We start from the raw sequence: 13,671 nt of genomic DNA, 5'->3' as shown, positions 1-13,671 counted from the left end.
TCTAGGGTGTTGTATCTTATGGGTATGTGGGCAGAGGGAATGGGCCGTCCACTTTGGACCTTTTTAGCCAGATTTGTGCTTAAAATGGGCCTAATTAATCAAAAATCTATCCACCCCACATCAACTCTTGCCTATTAAATAAAAAATAAAGATAAAATACTACCAAAATATTAACTAGTCCTACTTAAGTAGAAATAACTATTAAAATAAAACTAACCGTTAAAACAAAACTATTTTTGACATTTTTCAAATATCATACTAAAAATAAAAAATAGGATTAGATTAAAATCATCACAAAATTAAAATAATATTTCTACCAAAAATACTAATATTCTTGAAAAAGATATGTAATGAGATAAAATAAACATGAGGAAATGAGGTAACTTTACAATTTGTCAAATAGAAATCACCTTAACATATTCACGTTGGGTGGTTTTCTCATGAGATTTTAATGACTGACTCGTGTATCTTGACTTTGTAATGGCAGTCTGTGTTAGATGGAACATACCGTAATTTTTATTATAAAAATAGTCCAACTGTAAAGATTCATAGCAAGCAAAACCTAATTAATTTAACATTACAGTATAGTTGTTTGATATAATTAATAATATAAATTTTTGTTTTCTTTTCTCTTGGTTTCAATAACTTTGGAGTATTGAAATCATTGTTAGCTTTTTATAAATCAAATCCCAGACACTGCAACCAAACGACTCGTTATATTTGAAATTGGACATTTCTGACGCGTACAATTGAGCAAAAATAGACTTGACAAAATATACGTTTGACCTTTTAATATATGCACTTTAGCTTTTAAAATAAAAACCGCTGTCATCCTAAAACTTTACAATGAGGTAATCAAACGGTCCTTCTTAGTTTTGATCCTGAAGCTAGGTATTTATGCCCACTTGATCGTTATATTTCTGCATATTCACTATGGAGTATTATTGTTTCAGTCATCGGTGTGAATGACATGATGGATTGCTATGTAAATGGAAATATATACCTAATTTTTGTCCCTCACATATTAAACTTTATTTTTAGTTTTCAAAGATGCATTTTTGGTGTTCATCACGTCATTATTTTCTAATTTAGCATTTTTAATCAACTTTATTTTTTGAGAAAGTTGAGACGTACAAGGATAGTCACATCTATAGTACTTTATAATAGTAAAATTCTTGACCTTTGTGTTAATAGGTTAAAAGAAAACAAATGAAATCATGGCACCTAGCTCAATTGGATAGAACTTTTATAAAAAATTAAATTTCATCTAACTGAAAGATTCCTTTGCATATACTATTTCTACGTTTTACACCTCACAACTATCACTCTGTGCGCGTAACATATCATTATACACTCTCAACCCAAAAATAAATAAATTAGACACTCAAATGCATGGTGCCTGGACAAGTTTCGTTCTTCCAGATTAACAGCAGGTACAGTTGACCAATACAAAATTCACTCACAAAGGCGCAACTGCATTTGCTGGCCACACAATTTAAACTCATGATACGCATAGCATTCATTCACGCCTCACTCTACACGTTAACATAAATTCACACATAAAGCTGTAATCACCATTAACACAGAAAAAACCCTAGAGCTGCTATCTAGACCCCCATACTTCCCTGTTGCTAATCTTCACTTTCTACTCTAAAAAATCAAGCCACCACTACACAATATTATTGGTCTAAATAATAAAATATTGCAAAGGACAAATCCTTCCTTAGATATCTAAATATGAGTAGATATCTCAGCTGCATTGTTGAAAAACTCAGCAATAAATTGTGACTCACAATTTTAATATTTTATCAAGGATACTATCCAAACAGTAGAGTAGAGCATATTCAGGAGCGATGGCATTATCTTCTCTACATAAATGTGATGATCCGATAGGTCATCTCAGGTTTTTGAACTAAATTTTGTATTTCGAATCCTTAAATATCTCATTTTAGCCTTTTTCGACTTGCGTGCGCAGTCTGAGTATTGACCCGGAAGGCTTATATGTTAAAAACAAGAATTTTTACCTTAAAAGTTGATTTTAATTGATTTCGTGAATAAATGGACACGGACCCATATTTTGACGGTCCCTGTGGGTCCGTATTGAAATATGGGACTTGGGCATATGCCCAAAGTCGAATTCCGAGGTCCCTAGCTCGAGATATGAATTTTTGTTGAAAAATTAAAAATCTGAAAATTTAATGGTTTTAAGAATCTATTCATGTTTGGCATTATTGATATCGGGCCCGTATTTTAGTTTCGGAGCCCAATACAGGTTCAATATAATATTTATGACTTGTCTGTGAAGTTTGGTAAGAAACGGAGTTAGTTTGACGTGATTCGGACGTCCGGTTGTGAAAATAGAGGATTTAAAGCTTTCTTAAAAATTTCATTCGATTTGGTGTTCAATTCGTAGTTCTAGGTGTTATTTTGGCGATTTGATCACGCGAACAAGTTCGTATGATATTTTAGGACTTGTGTGAATGTTTGGTTTGGAGCCCCGAGAATTCGGGTGAGTTTCGGATAGGCTACGGGATGTTTTGGGACTTAGGAAAAATCTGGTTTCTGCAGTTTCAGTGCCTTCTAGTTTCCTTCTTCGCGTTCGCGAAGGCACTCTCGCGAACGCGAGTAGAAACTCGGCTGGCTGAATTTTACTTCTTCACGAACACGAAGGCTGGGTCGCGAACGCGGAGCGATGGGGGCTTTACTCTTCGCGAATGTGACCAGCTCAACGCGAACGCGTAGTGATAGGGACCTGGGGGAGGGGGTCAGTCACTCTTTCCCTGCTTTAACTGTTACATGCTTTTTCTTGTATTTCCATGCTTAACTGCTACTTGTTGTATATTGTTTCTTCTTATTGAAAGTAGTAGATATCCCGTAGTTTCATTATCTCCTATTACTTGTTTAAGCTGTTCTTATTGGTGTTTTAGTGATATTCTAGATTGGTCTCGCTGAGTAATATTACTTGTGTAAGGTATTATTGAGTACAAGCTTTTCATTTCCCTGTTCTGAAGCTTAAGTATTGAGAAGGGTCTGGTGTTAAATTGTGAAATTTCTATACTTCATGTGTAATTGATATGAATATGGTGGGATCGGGTTGCGCGCCGCAACATGTGGAATAAGGGTGATATATATTAAGGAGGAATAAAGGTGAATTGATATTATACGGTGGGATCAGGTTGCAAGCCGCAGCATGTGTAATAAGAGTGGAATGTGATGAAATAAGGGTGAACCGTGATTGTGATTATTATGATATAGTGGGATCGGGTTGCACGCCGCAACACTTTTATCTATATTCTGTTGTTTGTGATATTAAGAAGAAATAAGAGAGGACGGTAGGAACGGGTTGCGCGCCGCAATAATTTATATGTTGGTGTTCTTTCTTTGACTGTGTTAGTTGTACGGTAGTCTTGAATTTCACTTAAGGATTGGTAATAGCTGAACACTGATGAAACAAGTTGGGTACCATATTTATTTCTTGCAAGTTACTGTTTTTACTTTATTCTTCCTTCTTTTCTGCCTTTACTATTCACTGTATGAAGATTTTATTGTGAGTGTCCCGACGTAGCCTCGCCACTCCTTCGTCGAGGTTAGGCTAGGCACTTACCAATACATGGTGTCGGTTGTACTAATACTGCACTCTGCACTTCCTGTGCAGATTTTGTAGCTGGTAGTGGCTGATCGAGAGGTTGGCTGTAGACTTCACAGTTAGGAGACCCAAGGTAGTCCTGTTAGCGTCCGCAGGCCCTAGATTCAGGGTAGTGGTTGATACGCATGAGGAAGCGGGTAAAATATTTGTGGAAGTGGTGTAGGCCAATGTGAGTCCTGTGGATGTGGAGCATATGGCAGTGCATTATGGATAGAGTAGTGGAAATGTGAGGTATGACTTTGGGGATTTATTGGAGAGAAGTAGCATCGAGGAGGATTATCTGGAGTACGGAGATATTCATGGGGTCGATGTTGAGGCTGAAAGCGTTGAGCAGGAACGCCCACTAGGACTTGTCATTGGCGGGGCTCAACAACATTAGAAGGGCTATTTTTGGGAAAGGTAGTTGGAGGACGAACGATGGAGCTACTAGAAAGGTTAGGAAAGCTGTGATAAGTGGGAAAATTTGGAAAATATGGTGGATCATTTGACACTATTACCGGAGCTTGGGTAAGGGTAGCATCTAGGAAGCTAGGTGGTGGCGGGGGTGGGGCCTTCCCTGTCATCCAAGCCTGATAAATGTCCGCCATGTGTTGTCTCAACATCCTTGCCTCTTCAACCAACCCAATGTCCTGTTCAACCAACTGCTTTCGTGTACCAATATCCACTAACTCAACTCTGTTGTCGTCTGTCATTGCCTTTCGACTTTATGTTGTAGGAAAGAGTTACCAGTTTAAGAACCACACACCAACCACCCTTCTCAATAATGAAGATAACAAAGAGGAACAAAATGAAGTCATCACGTTAGCGTTAGGGCATTTAACATAAGATAATCTCACATTATGTGCAATGCACATAGTCACAGTTATCGGTTCTAAAATTACTCCAAGGTTACGAAGGTCATATGGCATCATCCCAATTTTACTCTCATTGCCCTTTTCTTCTTCGTTTCCTCTCTTGCGCTCCTTGATTTGCTCATTTCTTCCCTCTCTTTTCTTTTTGATTATCGCACTTTTCTTGCATCCCGCAGTTTCCTCTCATTTTTCACATCCCACAACTTCATCTATTTTTTTCTTTTTTTTTTTCTTTTTTTTTTTTTTCAAATAATTTCTAAAATGATTCGATCGAACCCGATGTAGGTTGCCTACGTATCATGCTCCACATGAATCAGACCAAGCGTAATTTATTTTACTTTATTATAACATTTGAAAATACAAAAATAGTTTCACTTTTAATGTTTAGTTTTATTTTAGTAGTTTATTTTAATTAATTAAGAGTGATTTTTATATTTTTATAAAAACATTATATTATTTAGTCTTCTTAGCCCAAATTTAAACCCAAAAGACATAGACCCAACCCAATTTTTCTAAATCCAAACCCCACGACCCATCAGCTTATTCCCTGACCCGCACAAGTTAACCCAGCCCATCACCTTTTAATCTTGGCCCTCTATTTGACTTTAATCCTATGGCCAATATTAATTCCCCCAAACCAAAATAAAAGCGACATCTCCCATGAACCTTAAAGAAAAAAAAAAGGATCAGCCACCCTATCTTCCAAGACCCAGCCACCGCACCACCCCATCTCCGTCTCCGCCGCCTACGCTTCCTCCTCCTCCGACGCTTCTGCTGTTACTAATTCCGTCGCCGCTGCAGTTTCAATCTCGAACGGAGTCTTTGTTCTGATATTTCCACATATTGGAACCTTACTGTCGTTTTTTTATGCTTAATCCGTTTGCGAAGCTCATGTCGGATGGTTTTTCCGGCTCCGCCGTCCCAAACTTTTGCTCGTCACTTCTCCTCTAAGCAGCAAAATCAGCGGTAAACTGCTAAAAATCTCAATCCAGCAACGCCGGGAAAGCACTTCCAAATCGGGTCTGTCGAGGACTTCCGTTCGTGGTTTCCGGATGAGGTCCCAAATTTGATTCGTGTTCCAATTTTATGGCTCTACACCAGCTACTTTGAGGTCATTTCTTTACTTTTCCTATTCCATTTTTTATCATTATACATGTTTGTCTTTTGTGTTTCTTTGCCTCACTTATCTTTAATGTGATGAATGTATTAATTTTTGTTCTTTTCGTTATTAGCTTAACACGTTGAAGTGGTGAGAATAGTGGATTGATTTAGAAAAAAGTTATTTGGTTAAATTGCTTTGCAAAACTATTTTAATGATACTGAATCCATACGAATTAGGTACAAAGAAAATAGTTGGATTGTGGAGCTGAAAGATTGAGCCCATTAGTAATTAACTATTTCTCACATGCTTTAAAAATTGGGCTTGGTCAAATACCTAAAATAAAAAGTCAAAAGATTTCCAGCATGGTTTAGTTAGTTCTGTTTTATTTGCTTTATTTATTTTATTATCTCTAGTAGCATGTTTAAGCCGGTTACATTCGGGTAGGCAAACTTTAGGGTTGTTTTTCTTTTATTTTATTTTTATTCGAGGTGAGAGGTTGTTCCTTTTAGTTTATACTCATGGGAATGCCTCGTGGATTTTGTATATATTTTTATCCGGGGTATACCCCGTAGTGAATGTAATTGAAGGCCGTGACGGACATCGCAGAGTAAGCATAGTATAGGTTAATTTATTACTTTAATTTTCTTTTCGTGTAATTTTCTTTCATATAGGTGGGGACGACCTCGGGCCTCTTTTGTGTTTATTTTTCTGTGTGTGTTTTTACCTCAATCTGAGTATTCTTTAAAGTCAACCGGATCAAGTATGCAATCGTACTCGTTACGGAACTTGAGGAATGCCTAACACCTTCTCCCCGGGTCAAATGAACCCCATTATCTAGAATTTCTGGTGCAGACTATGCTTTAGAGTCTAAATGTGTTTTGAAGAAAAATTGTTTTTAAAAAAAAATGGTGACCTGGCACACCGAAACTAAATGTCAGGTGGCGACTCTGAAAAATCTTTTGAAACACAATCTTTTGTCACTTTCGAATTTGAAAACCATTTTGAGTTTTTAAATCTTTTTATTCTTTTAAGAGGGTTTGTTAAGGTGAAAAAAGGGGTGTGACAGCTTTGGCGACTCTAATGGGAAGTTGCAGGTTCGAGCTGGTACTTGATCTTGTTGGCTTTTTAAAATATTCTGTTGAGTTTTTTATGTTTTATTTGGTTTATTTGTTTTTATTTATTTATTTTTGTTTATGTCGTTTTATTATTTGCTAGTTGTTTACGTGTTTACAGTTTTTCCTTTATGTGTTACTGCTTTATAACTGTCATCATTTTCATTACCCGTTCAATTCTTTCTGCAACAAGTCTCGTAGTACGCGTCGCGTACACGAATACTTTGTTGAGTCACCTTTATTTTAGGAGGGGGGCCGTCAGACGTATGGAGTGGGTGGAAAGCTTGAGCAGTCACCATCGACCATACGCTCCCCCGGACTGCCTTTTCTAGTGAACTCCAAAACTCAGGTCAAAGGTCATGCTTATTTGCATCATATCATTGTGACTTAGTAGGGCTCGGTCCTAGGTACCGTGTTCCTTCATAGGAAGCTTGTCCAAATTGTGTCAAGTGGGCCCATGGCCCAAAAGGACATTCAACCATCCCTATGTGATACATGCAACATCTTTGAGGGTAGAAAGGTCATTTGGCGGAATGATGTTTGGGAAATAAGGTTGAAAATGAAGCAAGTAGGGCCCAGTTATATTTTTCTTTCACAACTTTTTCAAGAAAAGACCAAAAAAAAATCAAAAAGATATTGCACTTTCCCATCATTTTTGTAAATGAAGCAAGTAGGGCCCAGTGAAACTATTTTTGTATTTTTAAATGTTATAATAAAGTAAAATAATCTACGCTTGGTCCTTTGCTTGTTCATAATGAGACACATATGGTGGCATAATTTGTGTTGAAAAGGAATGTGAGAAATCTTCTGAATTCCTTGGAGGGCCACTTACCGCAAAGTTTTCAGCGCTATCAGTCTCGGTTCCAGAAGTTGATCTTAAGAACGAGTTGGCAAAAGGGACCCAAAAGCTATTTGCTAAGGTCAATGTGATCGAGACTTGTGAAGGTTCTGGTAATGTCGATGTGTGACTTAGTGGCTAAGATGTCGAGCTTGGTAATTGGAAAGACACTCCTTTCTTGGCTAGCTAGGGAGGAGTTTTGGTGGTTGATTTTGTTGTCATTTCTGTTTGTCCGGGTTATTTCAGGGTCGTAATCCGGATATTGTCTTGTGGCTCAAACCCTTCTTCCTCATATTTTTCCTAGTTCGTTTAGTTATAGTAACTCGTCTAGTGTTATCTAGGATCGTTCCAAGGTTGTAACCCATGTCTATTTTGCTTGTTTTGTTTTTCAAACCCTTTCACCGTCTGTCTAATGCAATCTCATGTTTTCTGTTATTTCTAGTTAGTTTTTGTTTAGTTCTCTTTTCCTTTTATAGTTTTTTTCATGCTGACTCTAGTGACATGATTTGCACGCGGAATTCTCCGCCTCGTCTTGAAAATTAGTCTAATCAGGAAGCAATGAAACAAATTTTGAAGATGATAGGGACATTTGAGGGAAAGAAGTAAAGATTTGAATATTTTGAGATCATTTAAATCCCGAATTGTATGAAACTGGGCAGATAGTTTGGGAAGTTAATAGGACGACAAGGATTTGGTATAAGAGAGTGCGTCCTAGAATTTTTGAAGCAAGCAACTTTGAGTTCAAGTGCATCTCAGGTTACAAGATAAAGCCAAGGGAGTTTGTCCCAAACTGACGGAGGGTATTCATTGTGAAGAAGAAATCACCCAATGAGAGTTCTGTACTTGACATGACACTAAAGAAAGATGGAAGGCATATCTGGGATATAAATACCGATGCTACAAAAGAAATGTTGTGCATGATCTTCATTTTTCATCCTCAAGTTGCATGTGTCGTACTTGGCATTTTCAGAGATTGGGAGGCCCTCTTTCAACTACCCAAACACTTTATACCCTTCGGTACCCTTTTGAGCCTGTGCTGATCTCTTTGACTTTCCCTCTTTTGGAATCAAGTTAAAGTCATAAAAAAGAAAAAAAGAAAAAAAGAAGAAGAAGTTTGTATCCCCATAGGTTTGTTTCATAATCCCACGAAGTCAAGAGCGGGGCAATTTTCGTAGAAATTCCATATAAAAAAAAGGAAGAGGTTCAAATTCTCTTGTTTTATAAACCGGGGCAAAGTTTTAAAATACATTCCAAAAGTTGTAAATAAATTATCCATTTTATCTTAGTTTGAATTTGAGCCTTCATGCCTTTCTTTCTTTCTTTCTAATCTTGTCCAAAAGTCACATTAAAGTCCAAAAAAGACCTCCCATATGATCTTTGAGAGTGCCGAGTTAGACATGCCAGGAGCATATGATATTTTTACCATGGTTAATGCTTTGTCATCTGCAGAATCAGAGGAAATAAGAAGAAAAGAAGAAAATGAGAGAGTCTTATCGGTGAAAACCCTCACGGGCACCATAAGGAGACGGTGAGTTGAGAGAAAGAACAAAATGAGAGAGGTTTGATAGTAAAAACCCTTCAGGGCACTACAAGTCGACTGAGGATCGTGAATTAGATAGGACAATTGGAGCATTGAAACATAGTTTCACAGCTTAGAGGTATGACAAGAATGGAAGATTAGACTTGCTTGACAGATCATGCCACTTATTCCAAGATGCACGTCATGATCATTAGAGTTGGTGTTACATCAGAAAACTTTCTACTTTGTAATTCTTTTGTTAAATGTCATATCTTTCCATTGTCCCTTTACTTTGTTCTTCTTGCTTTGTTTAAGTCCTCTTTTTGAGTCTGCTCTGTCAGAACAAGTGAGAAATGACTTCAAAATTTGCTACCAGCTTTCCAATTGCACAAAGCGAAGTGTGACTAGCACATCAAAGTGGCATAAGTCAGGGAAAAGTGGCATTCGTACTGAGTTGATAACAATTGAAGTGCTTTGGGATTCATGTGAAATGCAAAGGTTCGGTAAATGTCAATTCATGGGTACAATGCAACAGATAGAGGATTTGGGCTTGAACGGATCATAGGTATTTTCTGTGATAAGGGTGATAGAGAAAGTGGTTAGCCAATAACAATCAAGGTCTTCCAAGTTGAAATCAAAGTTATCATGGCAAGTGTAGGAGCAATCACCCTCAAGATCAAGGCCACAAACCAACCACTATGTTTTAAACTCACAAGTCTTCTTTGCTTGAAACAGGGACGAAGACTATGTCCAAATCAAAGATTGGAAGTTGGAATTTTTCAGGTATCGTGCCCAAATTTTGGGAGCACAAAGGTTGTTTGAGAAGGTTTTTACCTAGTTGAGAAGATCATACCTCCTAGACATTCTCCCTAGTTGGAAGAATTTATAGTTTTTCTTAAGTTCAGGGGTCCCGCCTGGAGAATAGGGTCAATTGTTAGTTTCCTTAAGTTTTAATCTTTAGTTTTTTGAGTTCAGGGGTCCCGCCTGGAAAATATGGTCAATTTTTAGTTTAGTCAAGCTCAGTTTATAGTTTTCCTCAAGCTCAACCTCAAATATAGGAGATGCACTTCCTAGTTTGGGTTTTTCAGATTCTATTTCTTTAGGAGGTGCACTTCCTAATTTTATGTTAAAGGCTTCACCCTTAGGAGACGCACTTCCTAGTGTGAGTCATTTAAGTTCATCCCTAGGAGACGCACTTCCTAGTTTGAGTAATTTAAGTTCACCCCTAGTAGACTCACTTCCTAATCTGGATCTTTCAGGTTATTCTTTTAGGAGACGTACTTCCTAGTTTGGGTCATTCAGGTTTTATTTTTAGCAGACGCATTTGCAAGTCAAATTTTCTTGGTTTTACTAATAGGAGACGCACATACTAGTCGAGTCTTTAGTTTTACTCTCATCATTGCATCAATAGCATAGGTGTTTTACAGTTTTGCTAACAACTTACAAATCTTCCTAGTGCAAACTGGGGCAGAAAATTTTGTTTGTTGTGTTGTTTTAATTGCAGACACCCACTTGAAAAATGAAGGGAAATATTTCAGAAATCAATTTTAGGTTCAAGTCATTGGCAGGCGCCCACCTGGAGAACGAGGAAATTTATTTCAATTTTAAAGTCATCAGGCGCCCACCTGGAGAATGAGGGAATTTATTTTAAGTTTTAAGTCATGACGCGCCCACCTGGAGAACGAGGGAATTTATTTCAAGTTTTAAGTCATCAGGCGCCCACCTGGAGAATGAGGGAATTTATTTCAAGTTTTAAGTCATCAAAAGCCCACTTGGAGAATGAGGGAATTTATTTCAAGTTTTAAGTCATCAGCCGCCCACCTAGAGAACGAGGGAATTCATTTCAAGTTTTAAGTTATCAGGCGCCCACCTGGAGAGCGAGGGAATTCATTTCAAGTTTTAAGTCATCCGGCCCCCACCTGAAGAACGAGGGAATTTATTTCAAGTTTTAAGTCATCAGGCGCCCACCTGGAGAACGAGGGAATTCATTTCAAGTTTTAAGTCATCAGGCACCCATCTGGAGAACGAGGGAATTCATTTGAAGTTAAGTCATCAGGAGCCCACCTGTAGAACGAGGGAATTTATTTTAAGTTTTAAGTCATCAGGCACCCACCTAAAGAATGAGGGAATTCATTTCATGTTTTAAGTCATCAGGCTCCCACCTGGAAAATGAGGGAATTTATTTTAAGTTTTAAGTCATCAGGCGCCCACCTGGAGAATGAGAGAATTTATTTCAAGTTCAAGGCATTAGCAGGCACCCACCTGGAGAATGAGAAAATTTATTTTAAGTTTCAAATAATTACTAGGCGCCCACCTGGAGAATGAGGAAATTCAATTCAAGTTCAAGGCATTAGCAGGCGCCCATCTGGAGAATGAGGGAATTCATTTTAAGTTTCAAGTCATTAGCAGGCGCCCACCTGGAGAATGAGGGAAGTCATTTCAGAATTCACTTAGAGTTCGAATTAGAGGCATCAGGAGCCCGCCTGAAGAATAGGGTCAACTTTCGATTTTCAAGTTCAAGAGGCATCAGGAGCCCGCTTGAAAAACAGGGTCAACTTTCAATTTTCAAGTCAAGGAAGTATCAGGAGCCCGCCTGAAGAACATGTCAACTTTCAATTTTCAAGTTCAAGGTATAGAAGCATCAGGAGCCTGCCTGAAGAACAACGTCAATTTTCAGTTTACAAGTTCAAGTCAAAGAGGCATCAGGATCCCGCCTGAAGAACAGGGTCAACTTTCAGTTTTCAAGTTCAAGTTAGAGGCAGCAGGATCCCGCCTGAAGAATAGGGTTAACCTCCAGTTTTTTTCAAGTCAAATGAGAAGTAGCACGAGCCGCATGAAGGACAAGGTTTGCAAGCTCGAGTCTACCGCAAGTTCACATTTATTTCAAGTGCAAGCAGCAGGGTGCACGCATGAAGAATAGGGTCAACTTCCATTTTTCTTCAGACTCAAGTCAGCAGGATGCCCACTTGAAGAATGGGGTTAAATTTTCAGTTTAATGATTAAAGGATCAAGTGGATATTCTAGGAAGATTCGAGACAAGAAGTAGATAGGATCTTGTATTTTTTTTTTTATTTTTGATGTAATTTTTCCTTTTATTTTTGATGTAGTGGCAAGAACCGCGGACCGGAACCTCGACGGCGCCTCAATCGGCTCTCCACCTCGGTATACTCCATCACTCTTCTCACTTTTGAACTACACGTGGCTTGATTCCTGTATAGCCAAGGATATGTAGGCAGCTCAAATACCAGGGCTCGGATAAATCTTCTGTCAATCTTTGTTTCGTTTTGAATAAGCGTCGGGTCATAAATCAATTACGTTGCTTATTGTTAGCCTATTTTTTACTTTTAATCTAATAGTAGAACATAAAATTCGAAAACACAAAAAAATAGTTTCACTCTGTATTTTTTACCTCATTACATATCTTTTTCATGAATATTAGTATTTTTGGTAAAAATATTATTTTAATTTTGTTATGATTTTAATCTAATCCTATTTTTTATTTTTAGTATGATATTTGAAAAATGTCAAAAATAGTTTTGTTTTAACGGTTAGTTTTATTTTAATAGTTATTTCTACTTAAGTAGGGCTAGTTAATATTTTGGTAGTATTTTATCTTTGTTTTTTATTTAATAGGCAAGAGTTGATGTGGGGTGGATAGATTTTTGGTTAATTAGGCCCATTTTAAGCACAAATCCGGCTAAAAAGGCCCAAAGTGGATGGCCCATTCCCTCAGCCCACATATCCCATCAGATATAACACCCTAGAACTAACCCTAGAGAGAGGACCGAGGCAGCTGCACATACACATAGATAGAGAAAGAGAGAGGGGACGAACGAGAAACAAAAGTCTGAAAAGAAAACTCCAAAACTGAAAAACGCAGCAATTCAATACTATAAATACACCATAGCTTCGGCATGTAGAAAACCTAGTTGAAACTTCACCTAAAGTACCATTGTTCTCCTCTTGAATCACTCCAAAACCCCATCAAACTCGCTAAAAATCAGTCAAAAACCACTGATCCATCAAGTATTCCGGCGAGTTTCGAGGTCGTCGTAGGTAGTAGTCTGAGTTTTCCGGGCAGGTTCGAGGTCCCATCGAGGTTGTCGTCGTCCAAGGTTCCCGATCTTAGAACATTTTCAGATTCGGTCTACGGTTACGATTCATTCTTATATCAAGCTCTGTTCGACAGACTTTCGATTTGGGTTTCCATACTTTCACATTTGGAGGTTTGCTGATTATATAAGAGGTCAATTTACTCTCTTCTCTCTTTATTTTAATATCGTGCTTGTGAATCGAAATGTGATGCTGGCCTTTCTCTTGTTTGTTTGTTGTGGATCGAAATATGTGCTATGTTTTATCTTTTTCATTTTTATGATTGCAATTCTTCAATCTTGATTGTTGCGGGAATTTTCTGATCTTTGATCTAAGCTAGCTTCAAATTGATATTTCGTTGGATAATCGCTATAACTTTGGTGATTCACGTTGAAATTTCTAGTCATAAAGTATTTGCTCATGCTCATGAGTAGTGTATCTGGTAGTATGATTTTCTCTTTTTCCTTCCAAATAACTTCTTAAGCCCCCTTTAAATACTGTCGATCTATAT

At 37.8% G+C, this 13,671-nt stretch overlaps 1 long non-coding RNA gene across 1 annotated transcript; it reads left to right on the top strand.

The window, feature by feature from the left end:
• The first annotated feature begins 4,541 nt into the window (after positions 1-4,541).
• LOC138896471 (uncharacterized) lies at positions 4,542-13,337 on the top strand. Its single transcript, XR_011409646.1, has 2 exons — positions 4,542-5,608; positions 12,176-13,337. It is a non-coding gene; the product is annotated as an uncharacterized lncRNA (long non-coding RNA).
• The last annotated feature ends 334 nt before the right edge of the window (positions 13,338-13,671 follow it).

Source organism: Nicotiana tomentosiformis, chromosome 7, assembly GCF_000390325.3.
Source record: "Nicotiana tomentosiformis chromosome 7, ASM39032v3, whole genome shotgun sequence".
Lineage (NCBI taxonomy): Eukaryota > Viridiplantae > Streptophyta > Magnoliopsida > Solanales > Solanaceae > Nicotiana > Nicotiana tomentosiformis.
This window is presented reverse-complemented; position numbering and strand designations above follow the sequence as displayed.